At 40.7% G+C, this 12,286-nt stretch overlaps 1 protein-coding gene and 1 pseudogene across 1 annotated transcript in view; one reads left to right on the forward strand and one right to left on the reverse strand.

Annotated features, from left to right (window-relative positions):
* LOC139382942 (transcription factor Dp-2-like) overlaps nucleotides 1-8,158 on the reverse strand; it is a 35,331-nt pseudogene extending 27,173 nt beyond the window's left edge.
* Nucleotides 1-12,286, forward strand: part of LOC139382490 (endothelin-converting enzyme 2-like) — a 130,044-nt gene that overhangs the window by 37,342 nt on the left and 80,416 nt on the right. The gene's annotated exons all lie outside the window — the stretch shown is intronic.

The following is a 12,286-nucleotide window of genomic DNA, read 5'->3' on the forward strand; positions in this document are numbered from 1 at the left end:
GTAATTTAATGTATTGAGCTTTGAAATTATTGTTGTCACACCCTGACCATAGAGAGCATTTTATTCTCTATGTTGGTTAGGTCGGGGTGTGACTAAGGTGGGTTATCTAGGTTATTGTATGTCTATGTTGGCCTGGTATGGTTCCCAATCAGAGGCAGCTGTTTATCGTTGTCTCTGATTGGGGATCAGATTTAGCAGCCACTGTTTTTTGTGGGATCTTGTTTTGAGTTAGGTTAGTGCACATTGCACCGCTGTAGTCACGGTTTGTTAGTCTATTGTTTATTGTTTTGTTAATTAAGTTTCACCAAAATAAAGATGTGGAACTCAGAGCACGCTGCGCCTTGGTCCGACATTCATTCTAAGGAACGTGACCGATGTATGTTCGTTTTAAAACGGTAAAATGCAAAAAAAATTATGATAAACTAAAGAAAATGTTTATTTCCTTCAAGGTTTGACATTTTTATGTTTACTTTTTGAAAATACAACTATTAAATGGACCAAAATACCAACAAATCTCAAAATTGATAGTTAGTAATAATATAATATAATTAATAATTAATATAATTTCGGCCTGGCCTCAGTTTACATGCAAGGAAAACTGGGTCCTGGCTTCTATGGGTTAAGAGGCTCCTTTAAGTAACAGGACAGGACCTCAGTCAAATCAAGGTACTCAACACCCCTAAATGAATGACAAATCGAAAGGAAGACCCTCACATCAAACCCTGAACCCCAGGAAAGGGAAATGTTTGTACTCAAATACTGATGGTATTAGGCAGATCAGAGACCATTTGAGTTACTGACAACAGTACAGGGTGGCAGGTAGTCCAGCGGTTAGAGTTTTGAGTCACACAAAATCGTTATAAATTGGGGACAGCGGTGGGATCAGCACCTTAACTAGTTCTAGCAGCAACTTGCAAGATTCGCTAACTTTAGATGGTTAGTTACATGGGAAAATTGAGGGAGAAGTCGAACAATCCGGGAACAGCAATCAAACAACCACCGGCCTACCGACAGCCGGTGGTGGATCAGCCGGGTGCCATGGACAGGCGGATTGACTGGCCGATATTACTGCCAGAATCTTTAGAGGGGAAAAAAAGTTGAATGGGCCGCTAGCAGCGCAAGTGAATGGATGGTGCATGGCAGATCGTTTGAACTTTCTCATGCTGTTGCTGAGGGGAAATGTGCAGAGATTTTGTAGTATTTTACCTCATGATACCAAGAACGATTGCAACAGCAGAGGCATTTTGAACCACCGAAACATGCTGACTGGGATTGTGCTTTTTTTCAGGACAAAATACGTAAAGTGAGTGAGTGCATTCATGGCTTTGTGCATGATTTAAGCAGGATAGCTTCAAGGTCTTATCCAGATTATAGCACGAGCACACGTGATTCACTAGCACGAAACCATTTTATTACACACATTGGGTGCGGTGATCTTTGTGTGCACCTGCGGATGGCAGTACCAAAATACATTGGAAGAGGCAATCAGCATTGCTTCAGCGCTTGATCAGATAAGGCAGCTAGACTTGCTGGAAAGCAAAGACACTGCTCAATACAAGCTGAACATGTGTGGGACAAGCAAGGTTACTCTGCCTCCAATTGGAGACCATGTCAGAGTTCTAAAAGAGATGTTCAAGTCATTGTGTAGGGAGCATTGCACAGTTGCGGACCAAGATGTAGTATCTGGCAGCGAGGAAGCCACATCAGTGGGAGACATACCAAAGCAGCAAAGCATTTCCAGGGTGTTCTACAGTAGCAACGGTGGCGCGGCGGAGGACACAGACTGGTCCCGTATGTCTCAATTGGTAGAGCATGGCACTTGCAACGCTAGGGTTGTGGGTTTGATTCCCACAGCGGACCAGTACAGAGTTGTATGCACTCACTACTGTAAGTTGCTGTGGATAAAAGTATCTGCTAAATTACTAAAATGTAAATCTAGGTTCCCCAGGAGCAACAGAGGATGACCACTTTGGTTGCACATTGCACATGACATTTTTTTCAGCTTTTAATGTTTTTATTAATTTGTAAAAAAAATAAAAAAAATAAAAAATCAAGAACACAATTCCGCTTTGACATTATAGGGTATTGTGTGTAGGCCAGTGACAAAACATTTACATTTAATCCATTTTAAATGCATGCTGTAACACAACAGAATGTGGAAAAAGTTGAAGGGTTTGAATACTTTCTGAAGGCAAGTCTTTCTGAGCAAAATAATTGTGATGGCTTCAAAACAGCACCCCCTGTCAGTCCTCTAGTGTATATATAAATAATTGGTTTCCAGTGATACACTTATATTCTTATAGGCCTACTAAAAAACATCTAAAGCTGTGTCAGTGAGCTGAAAGACACACTTAAAATGCAAATGGCACAAACTGACATTTGGATTTGTTCCTTCACTCAAAGTCTGCTATACTATAATGATATGAGAATATCAACATATTGCTAATCTCAGAGCTCGTTCTGGGCAGACGATACACTCTGATAAGTAAGCAGAGAGGAAAGACGGTTCACAGAACATACAGGCAGCTGTAATCGAACACATACCTGCACTCCTGACCCCTGGGAAGGTGTTCACAGACACACATGAGAATTCAAAGCAGCATCAACTGTAGCATCTTATTAAGTAACATTTATTTTTAAGATATCATAAATATCAATTTTACACTTGTGCTTTCATGTTCGAGGTTTTTAAGAAAACAATCATACCACTTTTCCAAGTCAGCCTCTATTCAATAATAACAGACTCAAACTCTTGACCCAAAATAGACATAAAATAGAGGTTATATTCACTATCCTGGGTACAATAATTGATGGTGTTTTGCTTTAGCCACTATGCATAATAATACTAATTGTAAAAACAAAACAAAACAAAATGTCTTCCGTGAAAGTAAAGTTTTAAAATACTTTTGATAGTTTCAAAACATCATCAAGAATAGTATGGTTTGAATACTTTTGATAGTTTAAAAAAATATATACAGTAACAGTCAAGTTTGGACCACACCTACTCATTCCAGGGTTTTTCTTTATTTTTACAATTTTCTACATTGTAGAATAATAGTGAAGACATCAAAATGATAAAATAACAGACATGGAATCCTGTAGTAACCAAAAAAGTGTTTAAATAAATCAAACTATATTTTATATTTGAGATTCTTCAAAGTAGCCACCCTTTTCCTTGATGACAGTTTTGGACACTCTTGGCATTCTCTCAACCAGCTTCATGAGGTAGTCACCTGGAAGGCATTTCAATTAACAAGTGTGCCTTGTTATTAAAAGTTAATTTGTGGAATTTATTTCCTTCTTAATACATTTGAGCCAATCAGTTGTGTTGTTACAAGGCAGGGGTGGTATACAGAAGATAGCCCTATTTAGTAAAAGTCCATATTATGGCAAGAACAGCCTAAATAAGCAAAGAGAAACGACAGTCCATCATTACTTTAAGACACGAAGGTCAGTCAATCCGGAACATTTCGAGAACTTTGAAAGTTTCTTCAAGTGCAGTTGCAAAAACCATCAAGAGCTATGGTGAAACTGGCTCTCATGAGGACCGCCACAGTAAAGGAAGACCCAGGGTTACCTCTACTACAGAGGATAAGTTCATTAGAGTTACCAGCCTCAGAAATTGCAGCCCAATTTCACGCCATATAGCATGGAGGAGGAGCTGTGATGGTGTGGTGGTGCTTTGCTGGTGATACTGTCTGTGATTTATTTAGAATTCAAGGCACACTTAACCTGCATGGCTACCATAGCATTCTGCAGCGATACGCCATCCCGTCTGGTTTGCACTTAGTGGGACTATCAATTATTTTTCTCTTCAGAACAATGACTGAAAACATACCTCCAGGCTATGTAAGCATTATTTTACCAAGGAGAGTGATGGAGTGCTGCATCAAATGACCTGGCCTCCACAATCACCCTACCTCAAACCAAGTGAGATGGTTTGGGATGAGTTGAACCACAGAGTGAAGGAAAAGCAGCCAACAAGTGCTCAGCATATGTGGGAACTCCTTCAACCAGAGAATGCCGAGAGTGTGAAAAGCTGTCATCAAGGCAAAGGGTGGCTACTATGAAAAACCTAAAATATTAAATATATTTAGATTTGTTTAACACTTTTTTAATTACTACAATATTCCATATGTGTTTTTTCTCATTTATGATGTCTTCACTATTATTCTACAATGTAGAAAATAGTAAAAATAAAGAAAAATCCTTGATTGAGTAGATGTGTCCAAATTTTGAGCTGGTACTGTATATATATATATAAAGGAAGAGAAGCTTAGGCCTTGCCCTAGATTAAAAATGATAAGACGCATCCCTCCGAGACCTAATCTTTCCACAGAGCCATCTCAGGAATCATCAAGTAAAGGATTTCCTGTCAGGTCCACCCAGCAGGATGCCTCAGGGAATGTACACAGGCTTGGGCTGAGAGTGGTTCCATTCTATACAATAGACCAAAGAGGCCAGCAATATTCACCAACTCAGGGCTTGCAGCATGACAACTTATTTTAAATTTGAACCAGAGTGGGCTAGTGGCAAGAACTATAGGAGGACGGGCTCATTGTAATTGCTGGAATGTTTGACAAGAGGACACATGAGCAGTGACTACAATAAGATGAATGACATGAGATACGTCAGAGAAAGCGACTCCGTTTGCTACACATAAAGATGGAGGATTAGAGTTCTCGCAAATAGGTGAAATCTGCTGTTTTTGGGTTTTCACACTCTTATGTAGGTGTCATAGCCAGCCATAAAATGACGCAATATGTCAGAACAGGTCTAAATATGTGTCATGACAGTGTTATGATCATATTATAAGATATTTATGACTGTGTCATAACATGTTATGATGCTGGGTGTCAAGTAAAGTGTTACCCTGTCACTATGATATACCAAAAGTTGTGCGCCATTTACTCTATTTGTTTGGTTTGTTGTCATTTGAGTCTTTGTAAACAAATCATGAATAGCTTCAAAACATGTTTAAAACTATCCCATTGATCTCTAGGAATATTGGTCCTTACATCTATAGCTCTGTTAATGATTTTCAGCGTGGTAGAGTGGACCTCCATGTAGGTCGAAGTACCATACAGTCTAATTCTAGTCTAGAATTATTTTGGACCATGATTCCTTCTGATTTGTGTTATGCGTAGGTCAGTTGAACAAACATTACAGACGGCAGCACGGCATGGGAAACGCCCTAAATGGTTGGAGACAGTTGCTATGGCAATACTATGACAACGCCTTAACTGGTCTCTATGGTGATGCTATGATGACCACTGCAGCTCAAGGCTAAGCATTGTGTGCTCTGCATCTGGTATGGGTCTGATTAGAAGTGCTTTTATCTAGTTTTAAGACATACACCGAGGCATATGGTTCACAGACTGCAAATTGTGGGCCTGTCTGCCGCAGTGAATAGCAGCTTGGAAAGCACCGCTCAGATTTGTTTTGATTATGCATTTTGCTGTTATTGGTTTGATAATTAGGCCTACTTCACTCAATAGGATGGGGCCAATGGTGGATGGAGCTACACTTCCATCCAGACACACATATTGATATGATTCTAAATATTACCATAGCATTTGGTACGTTCACTATGGTCCTCTTTTGTTTCAAAGCCTATGTCAGATACTCCAGTGAGCGTAATTGGCTGCAACAAGTGTAATTTGATAAATAAAGTTGACATCATTAGAAGATATTCACCTCTTTTCTACTGTAGGTATGTAATTCAAAATGTGTTTATTCTGTTGTTGCTACCAATATTCATAAAAACATTTTGGGAAAAATGCATCAGGGATTTGCTTGCATAGGACTAGGCTTCCACTGTATGATATTAAAGGGAAACTTCACACTTTTTCAACTTCATATTCATCATCTACAGCACCACCCCAACATCAACATATGTGAAAGTGGTGTGTTTCTATGTTTTGTAGTAAAAAAGATAGAGGAAGATAAGTGTTTCAAATGACATCATCGTTGTGCATCGTAATCAATTGTGATTGTATTATCTAACCATAGTTACTTTGGAGAGGACGGGGATGTATTTTCCAAGATGGCGTAGCAGTCAGATGTCTTTTTCTTTATCTTGTCGTATATATCTTTTTATATCTTTTTTCTTTGCATATATTTTTGAAATATTTTTCTTAACCTCAACTTCAACATACTTTCCTGCAATCCACCTCACCCAATGTGGTATGGATCTACCGACGTAATCTGCCCGTGGGGGTTTTTCAACTGGCTTCTCCGTCACGACGTCCCCTGAATGCCCATCTGCTAGCCTGCCATCTACGGCCCGCTAGCTGTCTAGAGCATATCGGACTGTGAGCTGAAGAGGCCCATCGGACAAATTCTTTGGCCACTATACCTATTTTGCCAATTGGCCTGAACCTTTTTACCACATGGAGCCCTGCTGATCCATCACGACTGGTCTGCTGATGTAACAACACGAGGGGGCTACAACAGACTTCTTCCATTGCGATGTCCCTCTAAGGCCCTTCTGCTAGCTTGCTAGCCCCGGCCCGCTAGCTGTCTGAATCACCGTGTCTCCAGCCGCCGAGCTACTCACTGGATACCTATGATCACTCAGCTACACATGCCTCTCCCTACACCACCCGATGTCACAGGAAGGCCATAAAGATCATCAAGGACAACAACCACCCGAGCCACTGCCTGTTCACCCCGCTATCATCCAGAAGGCAAGGTCAGTACAGGTGCATCAAAGCTGGGACCGAGAGACTGAAAAACAGCTTCTATCTCAAGGCCATCAGACTGTTAAACAACCACCACTAACATTGAGTGGCTGCTGCCAACACACTGACTCAACTCCAGCCACTTTAATAATGGGAATTGATGGGAAATGATGTAAAATATATCACTAGTCACTTTAAACAATGCTACCTAATATAATGTTACATACCCTACATTATTCATCTAATATGTATATGTATATACTGTACTCTATATCATCTACTGCATCTTTATGTAATACATGTATCACTAGCCACTTTAACTATGCCACTTTGTTTACATACTCATCTCATATGTATATACTGCACTCAATACCATCTACTGTATCTTGCCTATGCCGCTCTGTACAATCACTCATTCATATATCTTTATGTACATATTCTTTATCCCCTTACACTTGTGTGTATAAGGTAGTAGTTTTGGAATTGTTAGCTAGATTACTTGTTGGTTATTACTGCATTGTCGGAACTAGAAGCACAAGCATTTCGCTACACTCGCATTAACATCTGCTAACCATGTGTATGTGTGACAAAAAAATGTGATTTGATTTGATTTTAATGTCAATATGCCTTGTCCATTACTGTTTTGGTTAAATCAAATCAAATGTATTTATTTAGCCCTTCGTACATCAGCTGAAATCTCAAAGTGCTGTACAGAAACCCAGCCTAAAACCCCAAACAGCAAGCAATGCAGGTGTAGAAGCACAGTGGCTAGGAAAAACTCCCTAGAAAGGCCAAAACCTAGAGAAGAACCATACTATGAGGGGTGGCCAGTCCTCTTCTGGCTGTGCCGAGTGTAGATTATAAAGTGGTTTTAAACAAATCAAAAGTAGCCACCCTTTTCTTGATGACAGTTTTGCACACCTTTACAAAGGTTTCCAAACATTTAAGGGTGTTATGAAACGTAAGTCAAGACGTTGTTTATAGGGAGAATACGAACAGGCTATTGTAAAATATTGCTGAAAACATTAGGATTAGCATACAGTTGCAACATAATTTAGCCAATGAAAATGTCTCAACTATAAGATCCAACGCTGGAGCAGAGAAGCAGGTATGGAGAGTGAACATGTAATATTGCAAAGACATGGAACAGGACAAGAACAGTGTCAGAACCGGGTATCATAACGACCTACGACAATTAATGCTGAAGCGGGGAACAGAGCTGGGGAACAGACAGATATAAGGGTTGTAATAACACAGGTGATTGAGTCCAGCTGATGCGCGTGACGAGGAAAGCATGTGTGCGTAATGATGGTGGCAGGAGTGTGTAATGCTGGCCAGCCTTGCGCCCTCGAGCGCCAGGGAGGGAGGACGTGACAGTACCCTCTCCCTCTAGGGCGCCACCCGGCGTCCCACTTGGGCAAGCCTGAAGGGCCGGCTGAGGCACAGTCACGGGACAAGCCGGCTGGGCGTAACATTCCGACGAACCGGCAGAGGCGTGGGAGCTTGGCAATCTGGCGGAGGCATGAAAGACTGGCGGTCCTGCTGATGCGTGGGTGCCCGATGAGCTGGCTGAGGCTTAAAAACTGAGGCCTGATGTGCGATGGGCGCCTGCCGAGCCAGTTGAAGCACCCCTGGTTCCATTGGCGGCGGTCCCCCGACCCGACGTCACCACTAACTGATAAGCCAGCCCTCCCCGGTGCTTCATTTGGTGGCTTCAGCACTCTGTAAGAACCTACGCTAGATTAGAGAAGCAGGTATGGAGAGTGAACATGTAATATTGCACAGACATGGAACAGGACAGGAACAGCGTCAGAACACACAACGACATACGGGTAACACAACTACATACGATAATTAATGCTGAAGCGGGGAACAGAGCTGGGGAACAGGCAGATATAGGGGAGGTAATTATGGTGGCAGTATTGCGTAATGCTGAGCAGCCTGGCGCCCTCGGGAAAACGAGAAATCAACAGAATGAAACAAACACTTTAAAGAACTGTTTTTTTATTAGGATAAATATGCATACAATAATAATAATGATATATAATAATAATAATAATGATAAAACTAATCGTAATAAATGCAAAAATAAATACATTTAAGTTTTTTAATTGTATCAACCCTGAATAGTCCACTAAAAGCAAAACTTGTCCTCAAAGAGGGCATTCACCTTCTCTGGTTCTTTTCACTATAGGCTACTCTTTCTCCTCTAACTTTAATTTGATGAAAAATACTTCCATCTTCGCAATCAACAGTAGCCTTCGGCCAAGGCTCCTCTTTCTTGATCTCACTCTCCTCAGCAACAGGCGCACGATATGTGAGAGGCCGGAACCAGTTTCAATTGGCTGACACAGATAACAAGCTTGCCCAGTTTTCTCATCACCTCACTAATAAAATTAATAGAGGATGGGTCCAAATGGGTCCACATTTTTTGTACCCTTCCCCAGACATGTACAGACACAGTCCTGTCTCGGAGCTTTACGGACAATTCCTTCGACCTCATGGCTTGTTTTTTTTTCTGACATGCACTGTCAACTGTGGGACCATATATAGACAGGTGTGTCTTTCTAAATCAAGTCCAATCAATTGAGTTTACCACAGGTGGACTCTAGGTTGATCAATGGAAACAGGATGCACCTGAGCTGAATTTTGAGTATCATAGCAAAGGGTCTGAATACTTATTTAAATAAAGTATTTCTGTTATTATTTTTAATACATTTGCAAAAAATTCTAAAAAAACATTTTTGCTTTGTCGTTGTGGGGTATTGTGTGTAGATTAATGAGGAAAATGTTTTATGTAATCCATTTAGAATAAGACTGTAACGTAACAAAATGTGAAAAAGTCAATGCGTCTGAATTGTGTTGAGAAGAGCTTCAACGCAAGGTGAGATCATTGCTCTCCAATAGAGGGAGAGAGGGAGAGAGGGAGAGAGGGAGGGAGGGAGAGAGGGAGGGAGAGAGAGAGGGAGAGAGGGAGAGAGGGAGAGAGGGAGGGAGGGAGAGAGGGAGAGAGGGAGAGAGGGAGAGAGGGAGAGAGGGAGAGAGGGAGAGAGAGAGAACTTGATTGACTTTAGAAACAAGAAGAAATGACTTTTCCTGAGTGCCACAGTTGTGCTCTGTGAGATACCTGAGACCAACCCACCTCAGTAAGACATTTGTGTTGACAAAGTGTGTGTGTGTACGTGCACACAAATGAGTATGTGGCAAAAACAATTGAGAGATTAGATTGGTGTCCGTGAGAATGTGTAGAGTGCCCTGCAAAAGTATTCATCCCCCTTGGCGTATTTCCTATTTTGTTGCATTACAACCTGTCATTTAAATGAATTTTTATTTGGATTTCATGTAATGGACGCATACACAAAATAGTACAAATTGGTGAAGTGAAATGTAAAAAATAACTTTTTAAAATATATATATTTTTAAACTAACAGAAAAGGGGTGTGTGCATATGTATTCAACCCTTTTGCTATGAAGCCCCTGAATAAGATCTGGTACTGTACATCCAATTACCTTCAGAAGTCACATAATTAGTTAAATAAAGTCCACCTGTGTGAAATCTAAGTGTCACATGATCTGTCACATGATCTCAGTATATATACACCTCTTCTGAAAGGCCCCAGAGTCTGCACCCCACAAAGCAAGGGGTACTAAAATGTAGCTTTTTGGGCATCACCTTTTTCAGTTTTCCAGAGATTTGAGACTGGGACAGAGGTTCACCTTCCAGTAGGACAATGACCCTAAGCATACTGCTAAAGCAACACTCGAGTGGTTTAAGGGGAAACATTTAAATGTCTTGGAATGGCCTAGTCAAAGCCCAGACTTCAATCCAATTGAGAATCTGTGGTATGAATTAAAGATTGCTGTACACCAGCGGAACCCATCCAACTTGAAGGAGCTGGAGCAGTTTTGCCTTGAAGAATGGTAAAAAATCCCAGTGGCTCGATTTGCCAAGCTTATAGACTGCAAGAGACTTGCAGCTCGAATTGCTGCAAAAGGTGGCTCTACAAAGTATTGGCTTTGGGGGAGTGAACAGTTATGCACCCTCAAGTTTTCAGTTTTTGTCTTATGTCTTGTTTGTTTCACACTAAAAAATGTTTTGCAACTTCAAAGTGGTAGGCATGTTGTGTAAATCAAACAATACAACCCCCCCCCAAAAAAATCTATTTTTATTCCAGGTTGTAAGGCAACAAAATAGGAAAAATTCCAGGGGGGGTAAATACTTTCGCAAGCCACTGTATGTGCTTGTGCGTGTGTTCACCCATAGAGTTAATCTCAGTTATTGTAGTGGTACAGTTAGGCCTGAGAGATGCTGATTTCAAAAGACGGAAATATCAATAACCATGTCTTTCCACTATCCAGTGACATTGTTTTCCTTTTAGAATGTTAAAAACAACCTCCATGTGTCTCAGAGCTGACAGTACAGCCTTGGTGTATTGATCACTGAATGGTTCTCAAATGAAGGTGCTTGGAGACACACTGGGGACGGAATTTCATAACAAGTACCTGAAAAAAAAGTAATAAATGCTTTAGATTAACACAATACCAGAAGCTCACAAATCATCCATTCCTTTGTGTTTGTGTCTGTGTGGCCTATGGGCCCTGGTCAAAAGTAGTAAACTATAGTGGTTAAGGAGCCATTTGGGACGCAGTTGTTATTTATTAATGCGGTACATCCGTATATCTATCTAATGACCTCCAAATGTTGGTCATCTGTGACTTGTCACCCAATGCATTATTTCTGGACTAAAGAACTGCTGCAATTTCAGAGGTTCTTCAAATCACTGCACAAGTGTGCTGGTCTGAAGCCAGTCAACACATTTTAATTTTGGTTTGTAGCCATTGCAGCATTACTCAATTACTGGCCAGCCACTTACAATATTTGATTGATGCAATGTATAGTTGAAGTTGGAAGTTTACATACACTTAGGTTGGAGTCATTAAAACTAGTTTTTCAACCACTCCACACATTTCTTGTTAACAAACTATAGTTTTGGCAAGTCGGTTAGGACATCTACTTTGTGCATGACACAAGTATTTTTTCCAACAATTGTTTACAGAGAGATTATTTCACTTATATTCACTGTATCACCATTCCAGTGGTTCAGAAGTTCACATACACTAAATTGACTGTGCCTTTAAACAGCTTGGAAAATTCCAGAAAATTATGTCATGGCTTTAGAAGCTTCTGATAGGCTAATTGACATAATTTGAGTCAATTGGAGGTGTACCTGTGGATGTATTTCAAGGCCTACCTTCAAACTCAGTGCCTCTTTGCTTGACATTATGGGAAAATCAAAAGAAATCAGCCAAGACCTCAGAAAAAAAATTATAGACCTCCACAAGTCTGGTTCATCCTTGGGAGCAATTTCCAAATGTCTGAAGGTACCACGTTCATCTGTACAAACAATAGTAAGCAAGCATAAGTATAAACACCATGGGACCACGCAGCCATCATACCGCTCAGGAAGGGGACGTGTTCTGTCTCCTAGAGATGAACGTACTTTGGTGCGAAAAGTGCAAATCAATCCCAGAACAACAGCAAAGGACCTTGTGAAGAGGCTGGAGGACACAGGTACACAAGTATCTATATCCACAGTAAAACG

The sequence above is a fragment of the Oncorhynchus clarkii genome, chromosome 24, assembly GCF_045791955.1.
Source record: "Oncorhynchus clarkii lewisi isolate Uvic-CL-2024 chromosome 24, UVic_Ocla_1.0, whole genome shotgun sequence".
In the NCBI taxonomy this organism is placed as follows: Eukaryota; Metazoa; Chordata; class Actinopteri; order Salmoniformes; family Salmonidae; genus Oncorhynchus; species Oncorhynchus clarkii.